Below are 9512 nucleotides of genomic sequence, written 5' to 3'. Positions count from 1 at the left end.
GCCATGTCCAGGGAGCTATGAACTTGGGCCCCAAGATTCCTCTGTGCGTTATTGCTGTTAAGTGTCTTGCCATTAACTGTAAACTTTCCCCGGCTATTCATATCCCAAAGGCGGCTTGATTGCTGTGCTAGTTGCCCACTGCCCTGGTGTAGCTGGGTGTGGGAGCATCAGGAAGCAGTTGGTGGGCAGGTGAGAGAGAATATAATAAAGTGAATTGAATGGGGAAATACTGTAGACTTGCAACAAATGGTCTGCTCTTGTGCTATAAGGAAGTACAGGCCCACCGCTGATTTCCCAGTATCCTTGATACCAGAGCCTTTCTGGATTATCCATTTTCATGGATCAACGGAAGTCATGGCCTCCGAGATGAGCCCAACGGTACCAAAAGTGTCCACCTCGGCAGCCAAGGAGCTGAGATACTGGCTCGCAAAGTCGGCCATGGGAACGGATTTGCTGGCTCCGGCCTGGCCTTAGTTCCAGGGCCCTGGCTGCAGGGCACAAATTTGACCCGCCGATCAGCGGTGGAAGTCCCGATGAGGTTGAGATCGGCCGCCTCACCCAACCCAAGTGCCACATTTTTGGGGGTGACTTCCAGAGGGGATTTCAAATGCACTCTCGTAGTTTTGTCTGGATTAAAGGAGGTGCAGAACCACCGGAAATTGCCAGAAGTTCAGTGGTCGACCGGTATAAGAATATTATATAATATGAAAATAGAATCTGCTTATTATGCCTTGTAATAATTATGCTCAAAATCAGATTAGACAATAGGTGCAGGAGTAGGCCATTCGGCCCTTCAAGCCATGGCTGATCATCCCCAATCAGTACCCCGTTCCTGCCGTCTCCCCATATCCCCTGACTCCGCTATCTTTAAGAGCCCTATCTAGCTCTCTCTTGAAAGTATCCAGAGAACCGCAGAGAATTCCACAGATTCACAACTTTCTGTGAGAAAAAGTGTTTCCTCGTTTCCGTTCTAAATGGCTTACTCCTTATTCTTAAACTGTGGCCCCTGGTTCTAGACTCTCCCAACATCGGGAACATGTTTCCTGCCTCTAGCGTGTCCAAACCCTTAATAATCTTATATGTTTCAATAAGATTGCCTCTCATCCTTCTAAACTCCAGAGTATACAAGCCCAGCTGCTCCATTCTCTCGGCATATGACAGTCCCGCCATCCCGGGAATTAATCTTGTAAACCTACGCTGCACTCCTTCAATAGCGAGAATTGAGATTGAGTTCTATGTATCTATATTTTGTGTTTGCAAGTAATATTTTCTGGTTGTTTAAATTGGAGGAAAAAGGCTCAGTGAGGAAAACCACTCGACCATGCTCGCCTTTAGAAAGTGAAATCCTGCAGCTGTAGGCAATCTGAAATAAAACCGTGGTTACTAGAAATAGCCAGCAGGTCGGGCAGCATCAATGGAGAGAGGAATAGGGTTCATGTTTTGGATGAGTGACCTTTTCTCCGAAGCACAGGCTTTTCACTGTGTCTTGGGTAGAAAATATACTCCGCAAATGACAGGAAGACTTCTTTATGCAACGCCTGTTAAAAAGACCATGTGCACAGATAAAGAAAGGGTTTTGTTACACAAAACTAACCCTGGTGTTCATGTACATATGGTAGAATATGTCATATCTCAAGTGGCACATGCCGCTGTGGTAGAGTTGCAGCCTTATGGTGCCAGAAACCCGGGTTCGATTCTGACTTTGGGTGCTGTCTGTGCGGAGTTTGTATGTTCTCCCTGTGACCGCATGGGTTTCCTCCAGGTGCGTTGGTTTCCTCCCATACTCCAAAGCTGTGCAGGCTTGTGGGTTCATTGGCTTACGTGAAAATTCCAAGTTGTCCCTTGTGTGTAGGATAGTGTTAGTGTACGGGGAATAGTGTTCGGCGCGGATTCGGTGGGCGAAAGGGCCTGTTTCTGCACTGTGTCTGGAAACTAAACCAATTGCAGAACAGTAGCCCAATTTGCTGCATGCATTACCCAACAAATTTCAAAAAGACTTTCAGACCATTCGCCACTTTTCTCAAATGAAAGTTTTTTTTTAATCTTAATGGAGATTTTTAACAATTGGGAGAGCATAAAGGGATAAAAATGTGGCTGATTTCAGTGACTCCAATTTTATTCTGACGAATGTTGCATTATGTTGAGCACCTCACAGCCAAAGGGAAATGGCTGTCTTTAGAATCTAAAGGCTGTGACTTTGTTATTCACACTGACTGCTGTAATACAATTACAGCAATGGCCAATTTAGCCTGGGAACATGTTCAATGGAATATTGATGAGTTGCCAAGTCACGTTATGCTGGTGGGTCTCCAGCTCAACAAACGATGAGCAGAGTTTCACACTTTTCTTCCCTATTAGCTTAAATAAAGAAACGCCAAAAATCAATGTATTAATTTCATTAACATCTTCCTGCCCTACCAGTTAGAAAGAATGGCTTGGTTGCATTCATTTCAATGGTCCATTGGTGCTTTACTTGTCACGTGTGCAAACACGCAGAGAAATTCGATTTGCATATATATACACGCAATGTTTTGGTGCCATTATCAAAGTCCAAAGTCCGGTCTGCCCGTGCGCTAGAGCAGTTCCTGATCCAGGTAAGCACCAGGCTGCTGCATGGCCTCACTCCGTCACCTTCAACCGGATATGCCCCCGAACCGACAGCCTTCTCTTCTCCCAGCCATCTTTGTGTCCTGCAGCTGACTTTGAAGGCGCTGGAGGCATTTCCCCGGTTCACCCCCCTACAGGCCCTTGCTTCTCACGTAGGTGGATTTCAGCGGATATTTAATAAAACCAAAGCAATCTCCAAATCCATGGTTAAATGTAAAACTACCAGAAAAGATCATTTACATTTATATACTGCTCTCCATAATATATAATGCCCTAACTTGCTTTTACGTGGTTTAGTTTAATTGATTGTCACATGTACCATGAATCTAGAGGTGTGCGCTTTCACACTTCTGTATCTGTTGCCTGATGGGGGAGGTGAGACAAGGGAGTGGAGTGAGATTCAGCCTTGATTATGCTGGTGGCCTTGCCTAGGCAGCGTTTGGTGTAGATGGAGTCAATGGAAGGGAGATTGGTTGGCGTGATGGTCTGGGAGGCCTCCACAATTCTCTGCAATTTCTTGCAGTCTTGGATGGAGCTGTTCCCAAACCATGCCCTGATGCATCCCGATAAAATGCACGGCAATTAATGTGGGAAATCTAATGCAAGAAACACAGCAAATGATCTACACACCTTGGTTCAACAAATAACCACCTCATATTTCAGCTTGGGAAGCTTACATCCCAATAGTATGAAGATTGAATTTTCAAATTTGAGGTAACTAACCCACAACATCCCCCCTCCCAGCCCTTTTCCTTTCCTCTCTTCCCTGTGCCTCACCTGGATGTGTTCTCATTCTGCAATTCAGACTTCATCTTGCAATAAATGTTCTACCCTTTATCCTTTACCTGTGCACTGTGGACAGCTTGATTGTAATCATGTCTAGCCTTTTCTTTGACTTGATAGCACACAACCAAAAACGTTTCAGTGCACATGTCAATAACAAACAAAGGTAAACTGAACTAAACTGAAACTAAGTCTGTCATTGATCTGGGGATGTTTCGATGCAGATGGATGGGTACAGAGCTTTGATGATTGTACAGATCAGCCTTGCCTAACTACTTCAAAGCCAACATCTTGTGCTAACTTCGCCCTTTGCCTCATTCTTTGAAAAACCTTATTAGTGTTGATAATGTCCAGTCATTGTAAGCCTTGGGCCTTCATTGCAATTTCTTATTCTTAAAGAAAACATTCAAGAGGGTATGAAGAAGGGTCCTGACCCAAAACGGCGTTTATCCATTCCTTTATCCATTCCCTCCACAGATGCAGCCTGACCCGCTGTTGCTCCAGCACTTTACTCAAGATTCCAGCATCTGCAGTTCCTTGCGTTTCCATTCAAGAGGGGCCATCATATTACTGCTGAAATCAGTGATCTTGTTTCCTGGCCGTGCATCCTGACTGTGGATGCTTCCTGCCTTCTGCCCTGAAATAGTTCATCATAAATCTTATGTTATATGTATTTTCCCTCTTCTCTTTTGAAGAAAAATAATTAAAATGAATGTCTGAAGATAAGTACAATTTCACACTGGGTTTCGATGCATTACTGTATTTTATTTCACAATAACTTTCATGAATTATGGATGCGTCTTTGTTGAATAACCTGGTAATGCACCATTTCTGGAGCCACGACCCATATTTACTGACATAATTGTATGAATAGACTGTTCGGCTCTGCTTAGTTCTTTCAATTCTACAGTTCGGCATGATATACCTCCTTTTTACCTCGCTTTAGAATTATCAAATGGTTCACCAGCAAAGCTATTCTTTTCCCTAAATTAGTCCCTCCCCCACCCTTTAAAATGTTTAATGGGCCGAGAGACAGCTGGACCAGATGGATGAACATTCAAATTCTCGTGCAATGGTGAAGCGGAGAGACGAGGGCCGGTTTGGTAAAGAAAATGGCTGAGATAAGTCTTCAGTTCACTGCCTCTGCATTGATAGAGCGCTTTTCTGAACCCCACTCGTATGTGAGGCGAAGATGGGGAAGACAGAGGCAATTGTGTGTGGTGCCCACTGCAAAACGTCCACTGCCTTCATGGATTCCCCTTGTTCACAGGTGACGGTCTTGCACTGAACCACATACCTCGTATGTGTATCATCCTGTTCTCACCAAGCTGTCTTAACATCCATAAAGACCATAAGATCTGGGTGCAGCATTAGGCCATTCTGCCCATCGAGTCTACTCTGCCATTCAATCTTGACTGATCTATCTTATCCTCTCAACCCCATTCTCCTATCTTCTCCACATAACTTCAGAATGCAGCTTGAGAATAACTCAAAAGCTTTCTTACAAAACCTCCAATTCCATAAAACTACAACAGGTAATATTAAATAGTCGTATTAACAAGTTGAATTACCTAAAATCCCACCTGTCCATGTCCTCCGCAGATGCTGCCAGGGCAGCTGAGTTCCTCCATGACTGTTGGCGATGCAGGCGGCACAGTAGCACAGCAGTAAAGTTGATGCCTTACAGCGCCACAGGCCTGGGTTTGATCCTGACTATGGGTGCTGTCTGTACGCAGTTTTTGTGTTCTCCCTGTGACCATGTAGGTTTTTCCCTCGTGCTCTGATTTTCCTCCCACACTCCAAGGACTTGCAGGTTTGCAGGTTAATTGGCTTGGTAAATTTTGTAAATTGTCCCTAGTGTGTAGGATAGTGTTCGTGTGCAGGGTGATTGCTGGTCGGCACAGGCTCGGTGGGCCGAAGGGGCTGTTTCCCCATTGTATGTCCAAAGTATACAAGTTTCCCTCTTCACTTCAGCTCACTTTCTGTTGCAGACCAATGTCCCCATCACATTCCACACCTTGGTATACCCACGTCACTTCCAAAACTCTGAGGCATTTGTCCCTTGTGGCAATAACATATGTTTATCCATCTTTTGGAGGTTGCAGGTAGTGGAAGCAGGTAGGGAGACTGACAAAAACCTCCGGGAACCGCACGGAAACCTTGGGTGGGGCGCAAAGTCTCCAGAGGTTTCCGTTCAGGTTTCCTAAGTGGAACAGGGGCATAAATGCTGCCTGACCCCCTGAGTTCCTCCAGCACTTTGTATTTTTTTTTTTGCTCGCATTAAATAGGACTCCTATTTAAATAGGAGGTTAGTTGCATTTTGCAAGCATGTGGAATGCCCTCCTTCCTGTATAATGTTTGTTCTCCAGGCATTTGACTTCCAACAATTGAACACAAGGGGATGGCACAGTGGCGCAGTGGTAGAGTTGCTGCCTTATAGCGCCAGGGACCCAGGTTCAATTCTGACTACAGATGCTGTGTTATGTCGACATTAAAGGGCCTGTCCCACTTTTACGACTTAATCCAAAACCTCTGCCGAGTTTAAAGGACGTAAAAAAAAAAAATAAAGATTTTGGTCATCTACGAACTCCTATGACCTTTCACGAATATGCTCATGAACTGGAGTCACAGAGGTCACGTGCTGATGTTGACTTAAGCTTTTTTTTTCACTCACCTTTTTTTCTCTGTCCAGCTGCCGAGCTACGGGTACCCGCGACTACCTACGACTACACTGACGGCCTACTATGGTCTGCCCACGAACTGACTACGAGTAAAAATTTGCAATTTTTTTCATCCCGACTATTATTTTTCTCGTGGACATTTTTCATCAGGCTGGAAAAAACGTCCCGACTTACCTGATGCACCAAGTATCTACGGCGAGCATAAGCGCCACGATATATCTACGAACTACTACGGCCTTCTACGGACCCGTTACAAACATTCTGCGAGGTTGAATCAGGGGAAAACTCGGGAGAATTTGTGAATTACCTCATGAAAGTGGGAGAGCTCCTTAAGACCTCTCCCTCGTACTGTTATCACCTCTGACTTTAGCCAACTGGACCTTATGCCTTTGTATTTCTATTCCCAACTCTTCACTCTTCCTCTAAAAGCGCTCTTGAGGTCTACAAACACATGTGTCCTCCCTCATCTGAAAAAAGTTACCCATCTAAAGGTGCTTTGGAATCATTTAATCTTAGCTAACTGATTGAAAACTACCTCGAAAGTTGAAAAGAAGTGTAAAAATAAATGAAAAGGCACTGGCTTGGAAAATGTCAGAAGATGGATACTCTGTCTTTATACGATCATCCATCCAGCAAGACTCTGACCTCAGTGGAGCCTGTTTGACAAGAGTGTAGACTGGAGATGCATTCTTCAGCCCATGTTCTCATTTAGTACGTAGTGTGACAACACCGACTCGTTCGCCACAGACTTGGAGATTTATTTTACCTTAATGATTCTATATATCACTGTCACAAATACGATGTTTCAGGTCAAGCACACAAGAGTAAGAACTAGAAGGAAGGGTATGGGTCATGGGATATCAAGGTTTGTCATATTCAATAAGGTCCTGATCGCATTTGGAGTATTGTGTGCAGTTCTGGATGCCCCATCACCAGAAGGAAGTGGCCGCTTTGGAGCGGGTGCAGCGCAGGTTCAACAGAATACTAACACGAGGTACCGCAGTTGCTGGAATCTCCCGTAGAACATGAAGTGCCGGAGTAATTCTATGGATCAGACTGCAGGTTTCTTGACATGTGGGTTTGGGATGTGCCGTTGAAAGCTGCTGCAGCCATGCTCAATTTACAAAAGAAGCAGACTTCTGTCAACTGAAGTTATCTTGGACTGAAAGGCAATGTGCAAAGCCTCAATGGATGGTTCGACTGCCCCGACCGCGAAAGAATAAAGCGGAAGAAGATTGGACTTTTTTGCCTTCCATCACAGTGAGGAATGTGGGGAATCCGCTGTGGTGGATGTTTATGTTAACTTTTATGTAGTTCTGTGTCTTGTTGCTTTTTGTTTCGTATGGTTGTATGGTAATTCGCATCTAACTGTACCTTAATTGGTACATGTGCAAATAAAAGACCTTTGAACCTTTGAAACTGGCTCTTTGGCCCACCAAGTCAATGCCGACCACTGATCACCCATTCACACTAGTTCTATGTTATCCTACTTTCTCATCCACTCCTACACCCTGGGGGGTAGTTTACAGAGGGCAATTAATAAATGGACGTCCACACAATTAATCTTTCCTACGACTTAAAAGTACTTCTGTTGTCTCTCTTCTGCTATTCTGGGAAGGGATGCATTGATCTGAAATGTTCATTCAGATTCTCCCACCGCGGTTGCTGCCTGACAGGTTGGGCTTTTCCACAACTGTTTCTTTCTATTTTGTATTTCCAATGTAATGCACAGTTATAATAGTTAGTTTTCAGTGCAGGAAAGATTTGCTGGCAGTCATTTTGTGTCATGAAAAGTATACAGTCTGAGATGAGTAAGACATTACTTTTCTTTTCAGTTTAGTTTACAGATACAGTGTGGGCACAGGCCCATCGGCCCACCAAGTCCGTGCCGAACAGTGATCCCGCACCCTAACACTAGCCTATACACGCTAGGGACAATTTACAATTTTACCGAAGACAATTCTGTATGTCCTTGGATTGTGGGAGGAAACCGGAGATCCCGGGGAAAACCCAATCAGATCACGGGGAGAACGTGCAAACTCCGTACAGACAGCACCATAGACCGGATCGAACCCGGGTCATTGGCACTGTAAGGCAGCAACTCTACCGCTGCGCCACCGTGCCTTGTTGGATGTTTGGTTTGCATGTGTTGGGCAAGTACAGAGACCCACACCTGACAGTACAGAATTCTAGGCACCTTAAAGGTGATCAGTAGAGCCAGGATGTTTAGGCGCTAAAAAATACTGAAATAGGCAGGCAAAAAGGCATAATAAAATTACGAAAAAAGCATTTCTTGACAAAAAAAAGCATAAAAAGGTTTTTATTTCCACCACCAAAATATGGTTTAAAATGATAAAATAAAGGGTATACGACATTAAATGACCACAGTTGCCTGGTTGCACATAATTACTAGCATTTCTTTCAAATTATCAGGTGTTAAACAATGCCGTCTGTCAGACATAATATGCTTCAAGTGTGAAGAACTTCTGTCTACCTCAGCTGAGGTCATTGGTGCATATCCGAAACAAGCTACAGACTCTATATTCATGTCGATATCTTGTGCATTACAACTACCTTTGAGAACTGTAGCTATGTTTTCTATTCAAGATTTTTGTTAGCTAAAATCACTCTCACATTTTCCTTGTATGTCTTTACCTACATTGCCAGGAACTTTACGAATATCTTCAGTTACTTTGTTGAGAACCTGCAAGTTATTCACTAATGTTTCGCCACGTTCTTCAAAGGAAGTGATAGCTTGTGGGAAGTTTGCAAAATTGGAAGCAATAAACACAAGATCGCGGTGGAGGGACTTTTTCTGCATGATTTCACTGACGATCCTGACCAGCAGATTCTTCTTCTTAAAAAGTTGACGATTCATTTTATCTTTACAAAATTTGCAGCATAGTAGAGTACAGCAGAGATTCATGTACCCCACCTAGTCAAAACAGGCTGAGGAGATAGCGGAATCTCGGGTGCCATTTCCTTGACCAACTGCACATGTGGCGGTGCTTTGAGGAAGATTTTCTTGGCATTGGAAACTAGTCGATCAACATTTGGAAACAAGTATGTATGTGCTTGGCAATTCTATGAAGTCCTTGAGCTAAGCATGTCAAATGCACCATTTTGGGGAATAAAACTATAAGTCACAAAACAGAAGAACATTCTCGTGTTTTATTCCTTCTGGCCAAAGTACAGCAAGTGAAGATGTAAACAACTGAGCAATAGTTGAGCTTGTTTGACTTCTCCAATACTTCCAGTCAACAAATACTCTTTTGATGGTTGACCTGCCTCCAGTTTACCGATGACCACATTGGCAACATATCTCCCCACAGCAATGGTTGTTGCATCTATTGAGATCCATATTTTCTTGCATGAAACTTCATCTCTAATTTTCTGCACAACAATGTTGAAGTTGCTGTCAACATATTTTTTCCGTAATGA

Source organism: Leucoraja erinacea, chromosome 15, assembly GCF_028641065.1.
Source record: "Leucoraja erinacea ecotype New England chromosome 15, Leri_hhj_1, whole genome shotgun sequence".
NCBI lineage: Eukaryota > Metazoa > Chordata > Chondrichthyes > Rajiformes > Rajidae > Leucoraja > Leucoraja erinaceus.
The sequence above is the reverse complement of the archived record's forward strand: the minus strand, read 5'-3'. Positions refer to the sequence as shown.